Source organism: Eschrichtius robustus, chromosome 1, assembly GCF_028021215.1.
Source record: "Eschrichtius robustus isolate mEscRob2 chromosome 1, mEscRob2.pri, whole genome shotgun sequence".
Lineage (NCBI taxonomy): Eukaryota > Metazoa > Chordata > Mammalia > Artiodactyla > Eschrichtiidae > Eschrichtius > Eschrichtius robustus.
In genome coordinates this window covers 31,730,872-31,753,123 of record NC_090824.1, presented here as the reverse complement: position 1 = coordinate 31,753,123, position 22,252 = coordinate 31,730,872, and the positions used below count along the sequence as shown (strand labels likewise).

The 22,252-nt window shown below is 41.0% G+C and overlaps 1 protein-coding gene across 1 annotated transcript in view; it reads right to left on the bottom strand.

Moving 5' to 3' along the window:
• Positions 1 to 19,362, bottom strand: part of SYNJ2BP (synaptojanin 2 binding protein) — a 76,599-nt gene extending 57,237 nt beyond the window's left edge. Inside the window, exons 1-2 of the mRNA XM_068543536.1 lie at positions 19,161 to 19,362; positions 12,990 to 13,061 (exon numbers count right to left, since the gene is read on the bottom strand). The gene's annotated coding sequence lies outside the window, so the exon portion shown is untranslated. The remainder of the gene's footprint in view (positions 1 to 12,989; positions 13,062 to 19,160) is intronic.
• Between the last annotated feature and the right edge of the window lie 2,890 nt (positions 19,363 to 22,252).

The window sequence follows — 22,252 nt, the reverse complement described above, 5'->3', positions numbered from 1 at the left end:
TTGCCCCCAGCAACCCTCTCACCCTGGAGAAGGACTGCCTAAAAACTCCCAATCCACGGACCAGTCTTCTGGCCTTGTGCATTACACATACCCTGCGGTCTCCATCCGGCCAAGCCTAAGACCCCACCCCTTCCGGAATCCCGCTGGACACTTCTTCCTCCAGACTCTTACTCTCTCCTCTTCAATTACATCACCACCGTGGGGACTCCGAAGCGAAGAGTCTCGTTCTTGCGCAAGGCGCCCATCACCGCATGGGCAAACATGATGCCCTGCCAGACAAGCCCTGCGAGGCCTCCCGAATCCCAGAGGTTCAGAGTCCCTCCCAACAAGGACATCACAGACTCCTGGCCTTAAGGCGGCCTCGTTGTTCGTGGCCCTCTTCAGATACGCCTCCATCAGGCAAAAGCAATCAGTCCGTCATCACGTACTCATACATCTGTCCTGAAATTGCAGCGTCCACAGTTCGGTTCCAGCATGTGGGCTTGCAATTGGGATTTAGAGGCTCATATTGAGTTCGCCCTCCGCAGCAAACTGATAGGGAAACTGGTAACTCCCATGTTCCAGGTCTTGACCAACCTCTTCTCAAAACACTCCCTAGCACATAGCTGCTAGATAAAATCAGCCAAGAAAAAAAGTTGGTTTGGAGCTAGTATATTAACAGCCTCTATGACTAATTGTGGGAGGGGTAGTTTACCAGATTAAAAAAAAAAAAAAGTGCTATGAGAGTTTAGGTTGAATGGTAATTGGTGTAATGACTTGGTATCAGTGAACCTTTAATGCTAGTGCTTTTACTGCCAGATAGCCTATAATCCTCAGTAATTTATGAATGTCTAGTTTCCACTCCTTCAACAACCACCCAGCATACTTTTCTGTGGGTCATTATAAGGCTAGAGGAACACAGAGATGAAAAGATGATCCCTGCCTTAAAGAGGCTGGCAATCTAATGGGCATGCAAATGAACGTGTGCCTGGAGTACATCCGTAGCTTGGGAAACAGCCCCATGAGTGCCATTTGCCAGGGTGAGTCAGAGAAAACCTCACCTACTGTTTGAGATGACATAACAGTATAGAGTGCAGGTGACAGACTCATATTTCCCATGCTATCACTGAAATCTTTCCATCTGTTCCTGCCTCTCTATTGCCACCGAGACATTCCTGGCTTAATCCCTTATCATCTTTCCACCGATTAAAGTCGCCCCTAAGTGGTCTCCAGAGACGAAACTCCTGATCTCCCTCCTGCCTTTGCACTGATCTAATGATATCCATGTCAACAGAACTACAATGTCAAATATGGAGGAAAAAAAGAAAAGAAAGAAACTTACGATTTTCAAGTCTATCTTTGACACTGCTTAAAGTTACGTAAAAGATATAAATGATGATGGGATTCTCCTGCTTTTGCCTTCAGTGTTCATTCTGATTTTCTTAGCAGGGAATATCAGGCTTTTTGTAATATGACTTTGATCCGACTTCCTGCCACTACCCCCTATTCACTCCATAACTCCATCCTGGAGGAGACACCATTCCTCGAGTATTCCATGAACTTCCGCAACTTCAAAATGCAGCTCCAAGGGAACCAGGATCATGAAGCCTCCCCTTCTCTGCAGGTGGTGTAAGTTAATCCTTCCTCAGAAACCAGGACTCATATATATCACAAGGCACATATCTCAGTCTGCTTATTTTTAATGTATAAAGTCGGTGACTTCACGATGCATTGATATAAGCAACATGAAAAGAGGAGAGAGCCTTACTGTTTCAATCCCCAGCATCTAGAAAAGTCCCTAGGATATGGCAAGTGCTTAATAAATGTTCACTGAATGAATAATGATGTAGTTGATTTCATTAAGTCTTCTATGTCAGTGCCTTGATCAAGTGGGTGCTGTGAAGGAGCTTTGAGGCACACTTTGAAGGCAACTTCTTCCTTGTTTTGGAAAAAACACAGCTGGAATGAGCCAGAGTAGGTGAGTTGAGGTTTTAAGGCCTCTGATTCCATACTGCCCACTAGAAGAGCCTGAACTACTCCAAGTGGGGCCTGTTTAACATCCTTGGAGTTGCACACTTGGACTAAGCACACTCTCTAGGGCACAGAAATGGACAGCCACTGCAAAAACGCTGAATACATGTAGGGAAATGTTTCTGAAATTTTAGCACAGGATTGTTCAAAACAATCCTCTTCATAGCTGACTCCCTAGCTGCCTTTAATTTTACTTCTTTTGCTGCCCATGTGCCACATTCTACATTTCATCTGCCTGTTTCTTTATTTAGATGTGAAATGTAAGAACATCTGAAGGAAGGCTTTGGCTCCAATCAGATGCATGCCTCAACCCAGCAGGCAGAGAGATACTTGTATGTAAGTCAGATCATGTCATTTTCCTGCTCAAAACCCTCCAACAGCTCACCATTACCTTTAGAGAAAAGCCAAAGACTTGAAAATAGCCAGAAAGCCTATGACCTGTCCCTTCTTCCTCCCTTTACCTCTCACTTCATCTCTCCTGGTCCTCTCCCTCTGAATCACTTGGCTTCAGTACTACTTACCTCCTATGTTTCTCCAATCACACTCCCAATTCAGGACCTTTGCACTGGCTGTTTCCTCTGCTTGGAATCCACTTAACCCAGATATGCACATGACCAATTTCCTTACTTACTTCAGATGTTTAGTCAAACGTCATCTTCCCTATTTAAAATTTTAACCTGCTTTCCCTTCCCCTGTAGATTCCCAAATTCTGTCATCTTTCTTTACTTTTTTCCCTATAACACTCATCAGTTTTTAACATACCATAGAATTTAGTTATTTACATGTTTATTATGTCTACATCTGGCTGCTAGAATATCAGGTCCATGAGAGCAGGGATCTTTTTCTGTTGTTAACATTGTTGTTTGTATTCAAAATGGGAGACATTCGAAATGTTGCCTGGCTCATAGTAGTCACTCCATGAATAGCTGTCACATTAATTAATCCTTTGCCATCTCTTCTCTGCTGGAATTTGTCTGTAGTAGAAGCCCCCGATCTGCCTGACTGGTGACTTCCTAACATTTTATTCAGTCCAGGATCTCTAATGTTTCTGCTGCCAATAAAGCGTTTTGTGCCTTTCCTTAACCTCACACGGTGATATAAACAAAAACTGATCGGCAATTGCTTTGCAAAATTCCCACAGTTGGGGACCGTATTTAAGTCAGCCTCATCCTGACCAGCCTCAGATGAAATGTTTCCATTCCTAGCATATTTTTTCTTCATAGAACTTATTTTCACACTGTAACCATTGTGCCTATCAGGAATGTAATCCCTAGAACCCAGGTGTACTTTTGTGCATCGCAATGTACCATAAAACTGATTTGAGCACAGAGGCTGGAACCTGAATTTAAATCTGATATCCATTAGTGGATGAGATCAAAGTGAACTTAAATGAGCCCATTCCCGGCAAAAATTCAATGAAAATCATGGTGAGTCAGGGTGTATAACCTTTTAATTCATCTGATTTTTATGTTACAGAGATTGGAATTAAGCTCAGGCTAATTCTCAATTCTAGAGAAACAAACTATAATTTGGCTCAGCACCAGGGATGCCCTCCAGTCATGGTATTACAGTTCCTTGTGCTAGGGATCACAGCTAAGCCTGCTCTCAGATGTTGGAGGCAGGCAGCAGTTTGCCCAGCAAACCTTCAGAGACTTCCTCTCCTCTGACTTGTCAAGTGCCAGGAACTAGTCTCCAAAAGAGAAGAACTGTTCTACGCTGGTACTCTTTTTCCAGTCCCCTCCCCTATGCCTCACTGTCTACCTGATGCGGCAGCACTGGAGCTCTGGGGCAGATATAGCCGTGAGTGATGATGGGTGGTCTGGGAATGGCAGTGTGAAATGTAATTTAAGAAACACGCTCCATTGTGTGGGGGGGTTACATTTTCCATAACAGGTAAAAGAATAAATAGTCACAGGACTTCGATTTCACTGGATATGGACTGGGATATGAAATGAAGTAAATGGGGCTTGGGATTTGGGAGTGGAGCCAGATGGGTTGGAGGTTGAGAGGTAAGTGCTCATTTTCTACCCATTACAAGTTCCAGCAAAACACCCACCTACACACACACACACACACACACACACACACACAAGAGCACAGTGTCACAAGACCACAAGACATGTCAGTGAAATGAAATCCATTCCCTCCTTGAGGTCTGTGATCTGACACAGATCTGGGACAATCCCTAGAGATCTAATCTAGTCAATGTTCGGGAAGATAATGAAATGGAGCCAAGGAGGTTAAGGCTAATCCTGGGATCACACACTGGACTCTCTGCACACCTGGTGCTTACAGACATCACTTATACACAGATACGCTCTCCCTCACCCAGGCTTTGTACCCACGGGACAAACACACTCCCGAATATTTATGTGTCCTGGACTTGTCTGTTTTTGTGGAATCATAGAAAATATTGTACATATGGCCACTGCCTTTCTCCTTGTTCACACACATCCATTCATTCGATAAACATTCTTAGCACATACTCACCTAGCATTGTTACAAATGCCAAAAGCACTGTACCAGCTCTCAGAGGCTTGTTTCCTCACCTACATTCACAAATAGAGACATGCAGACTTTATCACCTTTGGGAAAAACATAATGCTTCCCACTCAACCCTTTAAACTGAGGGTGAACAGAAGGACTGTCTTCAACTGGTAGTCAGGGTAACTGAATTTCAGTCCAGAATCTTCCACTAACCAGCTGTGTGACCTTGGGCATGTCGCCTTTCTTCTGTGGCCTCATCTCTCTTTTTTGTAAAATGAGGATCTGCGTCGAAGATGCGTGATCTTAAGCTTCTTTCTCATTATCGCCTTCTCTAACTCTCTGACACTTTAATAAATGTAGGCCCTGTACCAGTTGTCAGAAAAGCTGAAGTTATTAGATGAGGGAAATTGATGAAGAACCTGGAATTTTTTTTTTTTTTTTAGTGGACTGTAGGAGATAGTATTTTCTGAGGCTGCATCAGAAACAGTGGCCTGAGCCCGTGGGATGGTATAGCTTGGCTATCTGTACAGGCCTCTCTGGTCTTCACATACTACAACTTCAGAGAAAGTTCATGGTAAAAGCAATTAACAGAGCATAGCAAAGGAAGAAGGGGAAAAGGGTGACAACTGTGGTGGCTTCTTGTCCTTCTTTGATGGGGAAGGATGAGGGAGGCAGCAGGTAGGGGAGCGAAGGCTGCCCTTGAGGCCTTCACAGTGTTGTAAAATCCAAGGAACTGGTTAGGAGTAGACCCCTTTACAAGGGTTTTGTCAAGATTTTTTCCTGTGTGTTTGAAAAGTGTCATACTCCAGTATAAGTAGTCTGCTCACTCAGGCCCCCTCCCATAAAAAAATCACCAAATAAGCCTTACAGAACCTCACTGCTGAACCTTTGCTAGCGAAGTGCTGGAACTTCTGCAAGTTGGGCGTCTTCTCCCAGACAGTGTCCAACGTAGGGTTTGGAGTTTCTTATCTTGTTCTCCCAGTGCCTGAGGAAAACTTTGATTTGCCCAAAAGAGATTCCCCAGGTCAAGGGAAATGCTCTTTGCAAGGACATTGGCCCTCCAGTGCACAGGAGTGAACACACCACTGGGGATACGATACAGACTGGTAACGTATACTGAGGGCAGGCCTCAGAGCTAACTCCCAGGGCTGCTGCCCCAGATGGCCTCTTCCCCCTCAGGCACCCACTGGGGGGGGTTGGCTGGTGCGCTTGTGTGTGCGTGCGTGTGTCTATATGTGTGTCGGTATGCTTGCGGAGCAGCAGGTTCAAGGACCAGCAGGAAGATTTGATCATGACTTCCTAGAGGCATCTGATGCCAAGGAGCCCTGGTTTCTTGTGGTTAATACACCTTGGCAAGGGGAGGGGAGCCAAGAAGGAATAGGAGAAAGGTGAGCATGAAATGTGAAGGCAGAAGGATATAGATAAAGACAGAGAGTAGATCCCAGCTCAGACAGAGGGGGTTGGCGCCTCCTAGAAGCACCAGATGTGGAAGACGTTCTCATCTGTAGTTTCGCTGTGGAATCCAGGGTATATGCGGCTCTCCTGGGCTGCAGGCATCAGCCACTCTCTGGAGAGGCAGCTCTACACAAGGAGGATGCAGTAGCTGAGGTAGCCAAGGCAATTCACCCAGTCTGGAGTCTCCTGGTCTCACAGGAGGTAAAGGGACAATGCAGAGAGAGAGAACAAGGCAGGACTGATGACTATGGGACCCCTCTGGAGAGTGCACCCTGCACCAGAGCTGGACTTTACTTAAGAGGTGGACCCCCAAATTCAGTGCTCTGTGGTCTTAGCACACCCTCCAGTGGTGATGGCAGTGACTCCAAAGCTTTCCCACACCAGGATGATTTCTGTTGGGAACACCACAGACTACTTATGCCTCTCAACACTTTTGCCCTCAAATTCTAGTCTCCACTTTCCCAGTTTAGAGGAAATCGAAAATCCCATTTCAGAAACCTTTTGTCCACCTTCCTTCTATCATTTGGTGACGCTTCCAGCCGGTTAAATATTGTTTAAGGGTCAAAAGGCAGAAAACAAACCAGAGAAATATTTTAGAAACAATTAACGGAAGCAGTGATTTAGGATAGAATATCTATCATCTGTAAACAGACTGTTTTTCATCTACTGGTCAATAATAATAGGCACTCTTTTATCACCTATGTTTCCTTTCCTGAGTTCCTTACATACCTCACTTAGGTTAACTGATATAAAACAACCACAAAACTCCAATTCACAGACAAGTTGACTGAGACTTAAGTGGGTTATGTAATTTGTATAATATTTGTACACAGTTTGTAATCTGACAAACTGACAGAGCCAAGATTCCAATTCAGGTCTATCAGTTTGCAGGCTTTCCCACTGAACTTTGCTGTCTACAGAAGAGAAAAGATTATTTAGATAGATCTTTCCTTTTTTTAAAAAAAATTTTCCTTCTAAACCTTTATTTCAACAATCAATTATAATATAAAAAGCATTTATTATACAAAACAAGATTTGAGAAAAAATACAGAAACATAAGTTTAACTGTTACTAATTTAATAGACTGCTGAGCAATGCTGTTAAAATACTATCCTTGATGTGACATTTTGATAAGAATTTTTGTTGTTACTAACAATTCCTTCCTATTTAATAATAGCTAACATCTGTAGAGAGCTTTCTCTATGCATAATTATTGGCATCATTAGCTTGACATCAGTTAGCTCCCATCAACTCTATGATGTCTCTACTGTGATTATTATTCCCATTTTCCACAAGAGAAAACTGAGGCACCAAGTAGATCATCTTTCCAAGATAATACTTGTGTATTTAATTTATAGAATATAACATTCCTCACTATGATTCCTCACTGGTTCCCTGTGGCAGAATGAACTTCTGAGGATGGGTGTGCTGGTTTGCAGGAAATGGGGAAAAGCTAACTTGCTGTGCGCATGAGAGTAATGAGTTTGAAGTGGGATGGGGAGAAGGGAATGAGCTGGGAGGCAGAGCAAGAGAAGACCAGAAAGAGAAAAGACAGGATCCATTAAAGCTGGGCCCTACAGAGGGAAATGGCTAAGTGAGAAGAGGATACAGTACCCATGACGGACTCTGTGGGAAGCAGAAATTTAGTAAGTGTAATTTTTGTCACTTGTTGTATGGTATGCAGTGTAAACATTCTCTTCTTTATGAAATCTTCAGTAAATTTTACATTGATTACTAATACTTTGTGTCAGAAAGCTGAGTTTTCTTTAGGGTGGAGAACTCAAAGACAATGATAGAACATAACCAATCAAATATAAATTGAAATGCTCCCATGGATTCTCAAAGGCTTACTGTCTTAAATCGGTATATTCATTCCTTACCAGGAGCTTGGCAAGACCTTACAAGGAAAAAGAACTTGCACATCAGGTCAGCTCTGAAAGCACTGTCTTTGGTATTGTGGTGGAGAGGAGAGAGAAGAGGAGATCAGGCAGGATACTTAAATATTCTCTGCCCTTGAGGTTTACAGTCTTACCAAATCCTAATGCCACCCCTATAAGTGTCCTATAGCCATATGAGTGCTGAACTCTTTTATTAGTTATACTAATTTTTAGTGAATGCCTTAAAATGCTCTATATACAAGATCATGTCATCTGCAAACAGAGAAGCTCTGAAAACCAGTACAAGTTACCCTTTTGTGAGGGACACATACATTTATAAAGGAAATCTCCATTTATAAGCGTCTCCCTTTTAGTACCAGGAAGAGAAGGATGATTCTAAATCACAACAAACTTCTACCAATCGAGAAGGCACCCACTTAAATCTGTGTAACAACCTTACCCTTTTACTGTGTTTTTCCCAGTAACCTCTCATAACTGCCCTCCCCCTCCAACATCCTTCTTCTGTCTTCAGAGAGTATTTAAGGTGATGGTGGGGAAAGTTTTACTCACTTTTCCTGGGTATCTCCCATGTATACAAGAGGTATACATGTTATTAAACTTCTGTTTGTTTTTCTCTTGTTAATCTGTATTTTATTATGGAAGGATCTCAGCCAAGAATGTAGAAGGGTAAAGGGAAAATTATTTTTTCTCCCCTACAACTGATTCAATCACTCTGAAAAACAGTATGGAAATTATCAAATAAAGGTGATAATCCAGCAATTCCTTTTTTGTACACATGCAGCACGAAAAATATACAAGAATGTTCACAGCAACATTATTTTCACTAACCAAAACTGCCAAGCAACCCAAATGTCTAAGAGTAAAATAGATAAATAAATTATGGTATAATTAGTGGAATACCATACAGCAATGAAAAAATCATGGGGTCAGCAACTATGGTCCATGGACCAAATCTAGTCTAATATCCATTTTTGTCAGTAAAGTTTTATTTGAACACAGCCATGCTCATTTGTTTTTGTCCAAGGCTGCTTTTGTGATACAACACGAGATTTCAATAGTTGTGGAAGAGTGTAGCTCACAAAGCCTAAAACACTTACTACCTGGCTCCTTACAGGAAAAGCTTGCTGACCCTGAATTTAGAGCTAAAATAGAGATGAATTTCACATACATAATACTGGGGGGAGAAAAAGGCAATCAACACAATGATAAGGCAACCTACTGAATGAAAGAAAATAAGTGCAAATCATATAACTCATAAAAGGTTAATATCTGAAATATATAAAGAACTCATACAACTCAGTAGCACCCCCCCAAAAAAAATCTGCTTAAAAAAATGGGCAGAGGATCAGAACATTTTTCCAAAGAAGACATACAGATGACCAACAGGTAGATGAAAAGATGCTCAACATCACTAATCATCAGGAAAATGCAAATCAAAACCACAATGAGATATCACCTCATACTTGTTAGAATGGCTATTATCAAAAGGACAAGAAATGACAACTGAGGGAGAGGATGTGGAAAAAGGGAGTCCTTGTGCACTGTTGGTGGGAATATAAATTGGTACAGCTACTGTGGAAAACACTAGGGAGATTCCTGCAAAAAATGGAAAATAGAGTTACCATATGGCCCAGGAATTTCACCTCTGGGTATTTATCTGAAGGAAATGAAATCACTATCTTGAAGAGGTATCTGCACCCCATGTTCACCACAGCATTATTCACAGTAGCCAAGACATGGAAACAACCTAAGTGTCCATCGATGGGTAATGGATAAAGAAATTCTGATGTGTATATACAATGGAATATCATTCAGCCATAAAAAAAATGAAATCTTGCCATTTTTGACAACAGGGATGGACCTCCCCATTTTGACAACAGGATTATGCTAAGTGAAATAAGTCAGGCAAAGAAACACAAATACTGTTTGATTTCACTTACATGTGAAACCTGAAAAACAAAACAAATGAACAAACATAACAAAACAGAAACAGAGTCATACATACAGAGAACAAACAAGTAGTTGCCATAGGGAAGGGGGGAAGGAGGAGGAGAGAAATGGGTAAGAAAATTAAGAGGTACAAACTACCAGTTACAAAATAAATGAGTTATGAGTATGAAACATACAGTGTGGGGAATACAGTCAGTAATGATCTCACTTGTATTTGGAATCTAAAAAAACACACAAACAAACAAAAAAAACCAAGCTCATAGATACAGAGAACAGACTGGTGCTTGGTACTATAATTATTCTCATTTTCATTATCTGAATCCTAAAAAACATGGTCATGATATTTACAATGTTAAAAATTAAACAAGCACTATTTCTTTACAAACTACAACAGTCAAGCAAAGGTTTAAAAAAAAAGACTGTTAATGCTCAGGATTACAATGCACTTAATTGTACACTTAAATCATATTACTTGGACTGATGCAAAAGCAGATAATCTATTACTGTGGATCCACAGTTGTTAGCATTAGGAGTCAGGAGAAAAAAAGAGCAACAGCCATAATGAAGGCAGATGAGCTATGTCATATCTATTTCACACTAGAAATTGAAAGCTATTGTTTTCAGCTTATTTGTTTAAGCCCACCTCATGGGTTCTGTACTTTCCTTTCAACCTTCCATACCCACGACTGAAAAGCAGGAATTTTTACGTCCTGGGACACTGGATTTTCAGTCCTAAAATCAGGACAGTTCCAGGCAAACTAAAATGGCTGGTCACTCTGAATCAATACTGTCTTTTTCCACCCTCCTCAAAACTTCTCAGCTGTACTTATCCTTTATCCTCTCTTGATCTTTCTTAACTGAATTTGTCCTCTCAGCCACAGTCTTGACCCCCAGCCCTTGACCTCAGCAATCTTTCCCTCGACTCCTCCTTAATCTCAACCTCTCAACCCTTGTAACAACTGTCAACCTCAATCAATCTTACCTTCTCAATTCCTCTCAAATTTAATCCACCTTATCCTCTCAACCTTATTTGAACTCAACCTCACCTAAACACTGACTCTTGACTTCACCTGAGTCTGACTTCTCAACAGCAACCAACCTGGACATCTCAATCTCAGTAGGTCTTGTTCTCTGATCCTTCTCACCTCAACTTTGTCCTCTCAGCCTCCTTCCATAGACCTTGACCAATCTCATCCTCTTAACTTCAATCAACCTCATTTCTCCCAACTTTGTTCTCTTTACTTTGACCCCCTCGTCTACACCTCTTCTGTTACTGCAATCTCCCTCACTCTCTCTTGCTATGAAAATTTACCCAGTCCTCAAAAGCAAAGCCTCAAGTCATCTGATATTTATTCAGATTTTAATATTATATGTCACTATCAATTTGCTGCTAAAAATTTTTCTGGAACCCATTCATTTCTATCTTCATTGCAAATGTTTCATTTCAGATTCCATTATTGTTCATCTATACTACTGCCAAAGTGTCTTAACAGGTCTCTCCACTTGAAACAATCTCTTCCCTTCTATCTTGCTCCCCCAATCTCCCCTCTATGTTAGCCACTCTATGTTATATAATACTAATCATTTCCATCATTTAGCTAACTCTTACTCATTCTTAACCTTAATTCAAAGGTTGATACCTCTAGCAGACCTTCTCTGATACCCCTTTCCCAAGTCTTAAACCATATGCCTCTCCTTGAAGTTCTAGAAATGTTTTACACAGAGTTCCAATATAGCATTTCACTGGGCATTGTTATATTGTATGTTTGGATACATTTTTATATTAGATGTCTCCCAGCCTTGATGATGCTATAAGCTTTATAAGAACCAGTTTCTTGAATCTTTATCTGTAGGATCTAACACATGATAAACACATGACAAATATTCAATTATTTTTCAAATATGTGCATGACATCCCTATTCCAAAAGCCAGGTTATTATAACTTTCATCTTAAAGGAAAAGGGAAAAAATTCCTTAATACAATAATTGGGATGCTAACAGAAACTTTAAAACTCATTTCATAATTGCTCTATTCCCTCATAGAAACTATATATTCCTTTTAAATTTACTATTTATTCTAATACCTACTGTCTTTAAGACTAACTAGCATTGGTATTTCTCTTAAACCATAAAATTAACTGAAAAAAATGAATAGGCCTTTAATACTCTAATTTCCTACCAACATTACTGAGGTCTGCTAATGAAATACAGCTGACCCTTGAACAACACGAGTTTGAACTTCGAGGGTCCACTTATACAAGGATTTTCCTCAGTAAATAACAGTTGCCCTGCCATATCTGCGAGTTCTGCATCCGTGGATTCAACCAACTGCAGATCATGTAGTACCGTAGTATTTATTGAAAAAATTGCCAAGATATGGGAGCAACCTAAGTGTCCATCAACAGATGAATGGGTAAAGAAGATGTGCGGTGTGTGTGTGTGTGTGTGTGTGTGTGTGTGTGTGTGTGTATACACACACACACGTATATATATGTATAATGTAATCTTACTTAGCCATAAAAAAAGAATGAAATTTTGCCATTTGCAGCAACATGGATGGACTTGGAGGGCATTATGCTAAGTGAAATAAATCAGACAGAGAAAGACAAATACTGTATGATATCACGTTATGTGGATTCTAAAAAATACAACGAACTAGTGAATACAACGAAAAAAGAAGCAGACTCACAAATATAGAAAACAAACTAGTGGTTACCAGTGGGGAGGGGAGAGAGGCAATAGGGGTGAGGGCGTGGGAAGTACAAACTGTTGGGTGTAAAACAGGCTCAAGGATATAATGTACGACATGGGGAATATGGCCAATATTTTGTAATTACTGTAAATGGAAAGTAACCTTTAAAAATTGTATAAAAATTTTTTAAAAAGAGCCCAAAGATCATATATCAATCTCTTTTTTTTAACAGCTGTTTGTATTATTTTTATTTTATTTATTTTATTTTTTGGCCTCACCATGCAGCATGTGGGATCTTAGTTCCCCAACCAGGGATCGAACCCGTGCACCCTGCGTTGGAAGCGCAGAGTCTTAACCACTGGACCGCCAGGGAAGTCCCCATGTATCAGTCTTAAAAAGCAAGATAAAACTCAAGACAGCTTAGTTTACTGAGTATTCGTGTCTCATAAACCAGAACATACATGTACACATGTCAAACTCCAATGACAGTTCTTACTTTAATCTTCACAGCATCATAACGGATTTGTGAAAACTCACGAAGACCAAAAGAACCTCCAACACTCAGCAACTGAAACAAGACAGGGAAACAATTAAACAAAATAGAAGGGCAGAATTCAGTCTATCTATACATTACTTATCTGAACACCAACAGTGGCAGATTATACAAAATCCTATAGATTATTTTCCCTGGTGAGTTACCATTCATCTTTTCAGAGTAGACATAGTACACACTATCACTGGGAAACATTTTAGCACATGAGCAAATACCAAAATCATTACCCCCATCTGTACTTGACCTTATGATTTAAATATCACCATCAGAAGCATTATATTAGTTGATTCTTACAAAAGACCTATGAGCTAAGGGAAAAAGAATACACTCAATAGATGAGGAAATAAAAGCACAGCCAACTAAATGACTTGCCCATGACTGTAATGGGTAAATCCAGGAATAAAATCCTGACCTTGCTTCTTCAAGACTAGAATTCTTTCAGTTTTATGATTTTGCAAAATAGGACAATTAGAGAGCATTTTTCTCCATTTTCTAACCAAGTGATAAAACAATCTCATGAAATATGTTACCCTTCTCAGTATGTGGTACACCTTAAAAGAGCCCATGAATTGCCATTACTGCTTTAGCATCTCCTCCGATAATCTAATGGGCTCTACTCTCATCCTAAAGCTGTAAAAGTCTAGCAATTTGGAAGAAAATTAAGTTTGATCCCTACCATCAATATATTAATATTACCAATTAAAGTAATACAAACAGATAAAAACACTGTAAAATATAAAATTCTATAATTTTGAAGTTGGAATACCAACAAAACCTAGAGGCTATGAATTTAAAAACCCAGTAAATCTGACCACATAAAAATTTGGTCTCTTACCTGCAAATAAATGAAATAAAAATGACATAAAATCAAAAGATAACAAACCAGGAAAAACAGCTGTTATATATAACCAGATAATACTTCTAATGTCAATATGCAATCATTCTTTGTATAAGTAAAATAACTTTTTTGTCTCTTGGTGTCAATGAAAATGAGACACGCTGGGACCTGGGACCTGGGACCCTTTGCTGCAGTGCCTGCACATGGACAAACTTCTCCTCCAGCAACAAAATGCAAAGAAAGTACAAGGGACTAAAACTCACTGCAAGCATGCACAGTTGGGGCAGATTATGGACAATAAGATACAAAAAGACCAAAAACCCAACTGCCACTTCTGAAGAGCAGGGAGCAAAAACAGGGTGTCAGGAGCAAAAGCAGGGTACTGCGCATGCCCCTGCACTCAGCACCACCAAAGGGGTGGGCAGACCACCTAAGCCACCCCTTTAGCCCCACCCATGGACACATCCCTACGCTCACCCCATATAAGGAATCAGCTGGCCCCCACCCTCAGGGATCAAGCAAGGGAACCTGTTACCTGTTTTTGCTCCCCCCTGCTAATAAAGCCTTGCCTGAATTTCTTGTATGGCCTCTTATCAATTTCTATTGATTAAGGAAGGCCAAGAACCCCGGGTGGTAACAAAAAGACACAACTGTGATTTGCCTAACTCCTTCTCAGCCTCCCTTTATTCATTCTTCCTCACCTTCCCATCTCAAAATGTCTGAGTATCTCAAAAGGCTCAGTCTTCACACCTTTTCTACCTATTCACAACCAACAGAGTCCCTAGGTGATGCCATCCAGTTCCATGGATTTAAATAGCTTCTATAACCTAACAACTTCCAAATGCACATTTTCAATGGGAAACATCCCACTGAAGTGAAGACCTGCCCTCCTACTTGACATCTCCACTTGAAAGTTTAACAGGTATATATAAATTAACATGAAAAAAATTCTTGATTTTTTACCCCAACACTCTTTCTGCCCCAATCTGCTGCTACTCAATCTTTCACATCCCAATTAAGGTCAAATACTTTCATCCAATTACTCAAACCCAGCTTCTCTGGAGTCATCTTTAGCTCCTCTAATTCCTATCTCACATCTAATCCATCCCTGAGTTCTGTCAAAATATTTCTTGAATCTGACAATTTATAACTATATCTTCTTCTAATATTCTAGTCCAAGCCACCATCATCTCTTTTCTGGACCACTGTCATCACAATACCCACATGTAACATAATAAAGAATTTGTCTGGTCTTGGTCCTGGGTTCTTGGGAGGGAGCTACTCACTTGGAATTTCCTGAGTGACAGGAGCATCTTTGTTATTAGGACCATAACTGAGATTATGCTAATGAGGTGACTCATTGTGGGTCCCTAGATAGTCACAGGATAGAGGCTGGTCATGCTGGGATGATCAACCATGTGACTAGAGGGTTGGGACCTTGAGCCATGTGATAGCCACCTGACCTCCTGACCTCCAAGGAGGAAAGGGGGGCAGGAGATTGAGTTTAGTCACACAGCCAATGATCCAATCAACCATAGATGATGAAAATCCCAATTATAAAATCCCAGTGAAAAACTCTGGATGAGCATCCTGGTTGGTGAACACATCAATGTGCTGGGATGGTGGCATACCCTGATTCCACAGGGAGAAAACAAGGAAACTCTGCCCTTGGGATCCTCCCCAGACCTTGCCCTAAGGGTCTCTTCTTTCAGCTGTTCCTAATTCATAACCTTTATGATAGAACACTAATCCTAAGTATAGTGCTTTCCTGAGTTCTGTGAGTCATTCTGCTGAATTACTGAACCTGAGGGGCTATTAGGAACCACTGAATTTGTAACCAGTTGATCAGAAGCACAGGTGGCCTCATATCGCAGAGCTTTCAGCTGGTGTCTGATAAGGGGAGTTTTATGGAGAACTGTGCACTTAATCTATGCAGTCTGCACTAATGCTACATAGTAGTGTCAAAACTGCACTGTACTACCGACCACTCATTACCATGGTATCTACCCTCCTAGCTAAATATCTTCATTTCTGCACTAGATCCCAATCATCTTATATACTGAAGGGCAGTGATTCATCAAAAATCTTGCTCACCACACTGCATGATTCATCATAAAAAATGCTATTATTTCTCCCATCTTATTAACAAATTTCTCTAGACCTTACTTCCCCATCAGTTATTATCCCATTTCTTTGTTCTTACCTGCAGTAAAATTTCTCAAACAAGTTGTCTATGCTTGCTGCTCTTTCCACTTTCTCTTAGACCCATTCCAGCCATCACTGATATCCATGTTATTAAATGCAATGTTTAACTCTCTGTTCTCATCTTATTTCATGCGCAAAATTTGACACCGTTGATCACATTTTCCTTCTCTTCCCTTAAACCTGGTTTTCCTTTTACCTCACTGAGAACCCTTCTTAGTCTCCTGTATTGGTCCCTCCTGTACACCCCAACCCTCTGAACTTGGAGTACCCCCAGGGCACAGTGTTTGCTCTTCTCTACCTACATTAACTTCTACCCACAAGCTTAACGCAAGCATGGTGACTGTTGCTAAAGTAGAAGACCTAAAGAGAATACAAAGTTTCCTAACATACTATACAGAATGTCCAAGATAAAATAAAAATTCACTTGTTATAAGAAGAATCAGGAAACAGCAACTTGAAAGTGACATTAACAAAGATTTTAAAGGTACCATCATAAAAGTGCCTCAAAGAGCAATAAACAAATGAAAAATCAGAAAATTTCAGCAAAGACCAAAAAAAAAAAAACAAAAAAAAAAGGTGACATCAGTGAAACAGAGTAAGAATCTCCAAAAACCCTCTCCATTAAAGCAATGAGAACACTGGCAAAAATCTACTCTTTCAGATCTTTGGAAATTAAAAAAGGCCTGCAATAATGTTGGGAACATTTACGTAAGAAGAATGACTCAATCTCAGTTAAAGCAGAAAGCTTGGTGGCATTTTTAACCTACCTATTCCCACATCTCGACCCCAGCTCCTTGGTAAACATGAAAAACAACAGTCTAAAATCATGATATAAAGCAGTAACCACTGGAAGGGGCATAATGGGGTGGAGCTCCTTAAAGTCTTATTCCCTGAGAATTTTCATTATTTGACCAGTCTGGTGGTTGCCTGGAAGACCCACTCACAAGGCTGTCTTTAGTTTTCCTGACCTGGAGCTCAACTAGTGCAAACAGACTTGTCCCTGGAAGTGTTTGCTGAAAAAATTCAGAGGCCATTGTTTAACATCATACTGCCTGAGGTGGTAGATAACAGGGCAAGGAATAGTCTAACCAAAAAACAAAAGGAAAATATGAGGCATAAGGTGTCCATAGAGGACTCTGAAAAGCTCAAACATATTCCTGACACTCTGGAAGGACATGCACATGAGCAGAACTGTCCACATGCCCAGAGCAGTGTGTAAGCTCAGGAGAGATCTGAGAAGGCCCTAAACACTCACCTATGGCTAACCTTGAGGCTCTGAGCAAGCAAGAAGTAACAGCTTGAAGCAGTTTGTAACCTGCCTGAGTATTGAAGGCATACCCGATCATGCACACAGAGCCCCTTGACAAAGACTGGGAAACTTACTGGTTCCAGGTGTTTAAGAAAACCTCTGCCCAATAAAAAGAAAAACAGCCCCATTTAGAAATGGGCAAAGGACTTGAATAGACATTTCCCCAAAGAAGATATACAGATAACCAATAATCCACTGTATGAACAAATGTCCTGCATTATTAGTCATTAGGGAAATGCAAATCAAAACCACAGTGAGATACCACTTCACACCCACTAGTAAGGGTTTATTTTTTTAAAAAAAGTGGACAATGAAAACTGTTGGCAAGAATGGAAAAATCAGAAGCCTTGTATATTGCTGGTGGGAATGTAAAATGATGTAGTTTTTGGGAAACAGCTTGGCAGTTCCTCAAAATGTTAAACATGGAGTTACCATATGACCCAGCAATTCTACTACTAGGTATTTACTCAAGAGAAATGAAAACACATCCATACAAAAATCTGTACATGAATATTCATAGCAGCATTATTCATAATAGCCAAGAAATGAAAACAACCTCCTAAATGTTCATCAATGAAAAATAAATATTCCAACTGATGGAATATTAGCCATTAAAAGGAATGAAGTTTTGATACGTTACATGAATGAACCTTGAAAGCATTATGCTAAGTGAACAAAGTCAGTCACAAAAGACCATAAGTTGTATTATTCTATGAAATCTATAGACAAAAGTAGATTAGTGGTTAACTAATGGTTAGACAACTAGTGGTTGTCTTATAAACAGTTTTCTTTAAACTTTAAAAAAGACAGATAAAAAGGAGTTTCCAAAGTTTAGAAAGAAATCCACATTCATCAAAGGTGAGTAAAAAAACTCATTACTTTTCTAAGGTCACTTCTTTCCTTTAGTCCTGCTTAAATGCAAAAGCTGGTAACTTCACCTGTACCAAATCCATACCAAAGTAATAAACTATTTAAAAGAAAGTGGACTTTGTCCACATGCTTTATATTTAAATTGTTTCATTTACTATGACATCAAGGCTTGCTGAAGCAAAGTAACTTGCCAAGGTCAAACTGAAAAGAAAATGTGTGGTCTCGCTGGACTCCAACTCGGGTTGGTGTTAAAGTGTTAAGCCAACATCAATCTAAATTTCAAGACGAATGCAACTTTCTGTGAACTCCGCGTAGGAGTAGATGCAAAGAAATAGACACCAAAACTACTTTCAACGTGCTTTAAAAATATCAACTATAATTCAGCGACCATCTTTTGAGGGCTGCTACAGTGTGCTACATTCAACTCACAAGGATTTATTTAACTCATAACAACCCTGGAAGAATTAAGCCAGTTCACAAACTAATAAGCTGAAACCTGAAGATGCCCGAAATTATACAGTTAAATTAAGTAAATACAACTAGTTCCAATGATCCAGAGTATCGTCAAGCTGTAGCTGGGGGCGGGCGGGCGCGGAGCGGGGGTGGATGGAAGTTTAGTAATCATCCAGACTTGGGTTAAAATCTGGTTCTGACATCACTCTCAGAAGCACATCCAGGTAACTACCAAAGAGGTTAGAGGGGAACTCGAGATCCCACAACCAGCGCGGGGAGAGACTAGGAGACTAGGACAGCCTAAACGCCAGCCCCTTCCTAGCCCAGACTGCCGTTCCGGGTCGCACGCGTTACAGTTTCACCGCCCTCTCCTTCCAGCCAGACTTGTGGTCCCACCCCTTCCGGAATCCCGCCCCCACTTTTTTCTCACTGCGCTCACCAACGTGGGAACTTAGTAGCGAAGGGTCTTATTTTTGCGCTTCACCGCGTGGGCGAACATGACTGAACTCTCTGACTCGCTTGGATGCCCAGCCAAACAAGCCAACGTAGCCTCCCGAATCTCAGTGGCTCTGGGTTCCTCCCGAGGAGTAAGGTCCTTGACTGACGTCCTTTCCTTGGCCTCCCAGTGCAGGGCCCTTCCAGATAGGTCTCCGCCAGGCAAAAGCAATCGATCCGTAGTAACATACTCACGCTTCCCCCCGGGAAATTCGAGGTTCAGCGTTTGGTTCCGGCAAGCTGGTTTGCAATGGGATTAAGAGACTTAAGTCGTGTTTGTAGTAATCGTCAAAGGATATAGAAACCTGTAGCTCCTGTGTTCTAGATCTCTACTTAGAACACTCCCTGGCACATAAAATCAGCTCAATAAAATCAGGTTTGAAAAAGTTACTTTGAAGCCAGTACTCTAGCCTCTATTTGTGGGATAGGGATGAGGCAGGAGATAGATGGGCTCCAGGCTAGGCACTTACAACTGGCCTCCTGTTCACACCTCCTGGGGTGAGAAGAAGATGAGCTCCAGGCCGGACATTCATTACCCTGTTTGCAATTCCTGAGGCAAAAGACAAACGGGCTCCGGACTACATATTTATGACCAGACTCCTGTCTATATTTCGAGATCTGCACTTAAATATAAGAAACAACAACAGGAATAGGGTAGATAACCGGACATTGGACGCTTTTATGGCAGGGACAGAGAGGGGCTAAACCCTGTTAAAAGATCAAGAGGTCATACATTTCCCATCCTTGGGGCAAGGGAGACATTGCACATGCGCAGAAAGGCTCCTTGGGGGTTAAAAAGGAGGGGCCACTACCCCACAATATGTGATGCTAAGGCCATCCCATAGGCCTCTGGGCTGTAATCCATCTTGGAAAAAAATTGCCCACTTATGTTGGGGAGGGTCCTAGGGCAGGTCAGGTGTGAAAAAAGAAATCAGATAATTGGCCAAAGGTAAACAAAGCCCTGGAAGAACCTCCCTGTATAAACGACTTAACTGCCTCTTTACTGTGCTTCTCCTCATTAGGGAGGCTGCCCACACCCTTTCTCTCCAGGTGTGCATCTCTGCCTTGCTTCTATCTTAACTAAACAAACTTTCTCTGTGTGCGCTCCCACTTGTTGTTGTGCTGTGTCTCTAATAATAAACTTGTACCTGTTTTTACCGTTTTTGTCTCCATGAGAAATGCATTTTTCACTGGGGGCAAGATCCAGGGGGCGTGGTGGCCAGGATTCCTGGTTTTCATCCAGGCTACCCAGATTCAGTTCCTGGGCAGGGAATTAAGATCTCGCTTCACACCACCCCTCACTGCTGCCTCTCTGAGATCAGGTAGTTCACCAGCTTAATAAAAATAGGGGGAAAAAGTGCTATGAGAGTTTAGGTTGAATAGTAATTGGTGTAATGTCTTGGTGTCAGTGAACCTTTAATGCTAGTGCTTTTACTGCCAGATAGCCTGTAATCTTCAGTCATTTAAGAATGTCTAGTTTCCACTCAGTCACCAACCATCCAGCACGCCTTTCTGTGGGTCATTAGAAACCTCGAGGAACACAGAGGTGAAAAGATGATCCCTGCCTTAAAGAGGCTGGCAATCTAATGGGCATGCAAATGAACCATAGGTAGCTTGGGAAACAGCCCCCCACGTGTGCCATTTGCTAGGGTGAGTCAGAGAAAGCTTCAACTGTCAAGTGTTTGAGATGACATAATAGTATAGAGTGCAGGTGACATAAGACTCACATTTCCCATGCTATCCCTGAAATCTTTCCATCTATCCCTGCCTCTTTATTGCCACTGAAATATTCCTGGTTTAATCACTTATCATCTTTCCATCTATTAAATTCACCCCTAAGTGCCTCTAGAAAAGAAATTCCTGATCTCCTTCCTGCCTTTAGGCTGATCTAGTTAACACTCATATCTAGGCCCACCGGGTCTAAAACAACAACACAAACAAACAAACAAACAAACAAAAAAAAAACCTTAATTATAGGGACTTCCCCGGCAGACCAGTGGTTAAGACTCTGCACTTCCAATGCAGAGGGCGCCGGTTCAATCCCTGGTGGGGGGGAACTGAGATCCCACATGCCATGGGTACGGCCAAAAAACTTAAAAAACAAAAACAAAACATTAATTATGAACTCAAGCCTATCTCCCACACTGCTGACAGTTATCTAAGAGACATAAATAATGATGAGATTCTCTATTTTTTCTGCCTACAGTAGTCACTCTAATTTTCTTAGCAAGTAATTGAAGGGCGTTTGTAATATGACTTTGGCCTGCCTTTTCTGCCACGGTTCTTCATTCACTCCATGCTCCATCCTGGAGGAGATATTAACTCCCTGAGTAACGCATGAACTTCCACATCTTCCAGATGCCACTTTAGGGAAACCAGGTTCTTGAAGCCTCCCTTACTCCACAGGCAATGTAAATTATTTCCTCTTCAGAGCTCCACTAGTCTTTGACTAAAATATATCACAGAGCTCTATCACACTGTATTATTGGTTTTGGTGAACAAAGTCATTGTTGTCCAAACAGTATATAAGAAAGATGAAAAAAAGGAGAGTGGAAACAATACTTCAGGGTTTGAATTTGAACTTTGGGGTTTTGTTTTGGGTTCTGGGGCTGAGCAAATGTATCAATCCCCTCCCACAAAGCATCACCTGAACTGAACCAGGAAGATTTTAAAGTGATCAGGGTAAGGTTTATTAAAGTAAGACTGCTAATCCCTTCCCTTACCCCTATTTCTCCAATCTTCCCCTACCCCAATCTCTCCAAAAAAGAGACACCTTGCAAACCTGGGGATTGGAGCAGTAAGAAAGGTGGGAAGACTTAGCCTAAGAGGTTAAGTCACACTACATAGTTGGTAGTGCTGGGAGAAAATTATTTAGATTCATGGGAAAGAGTCTGGAGCAGTTGTAGAATACAGGAGAATTTAGGATTGCAGAGATGGTCTTGTGAACAGGGTTGCTTTGGTTTATGAATAGAGTCTCCTTCAGTTCTGTGATTCCTTTGTATTTTATTTTGAATTGCTTGGCTTACACTTTTTGTT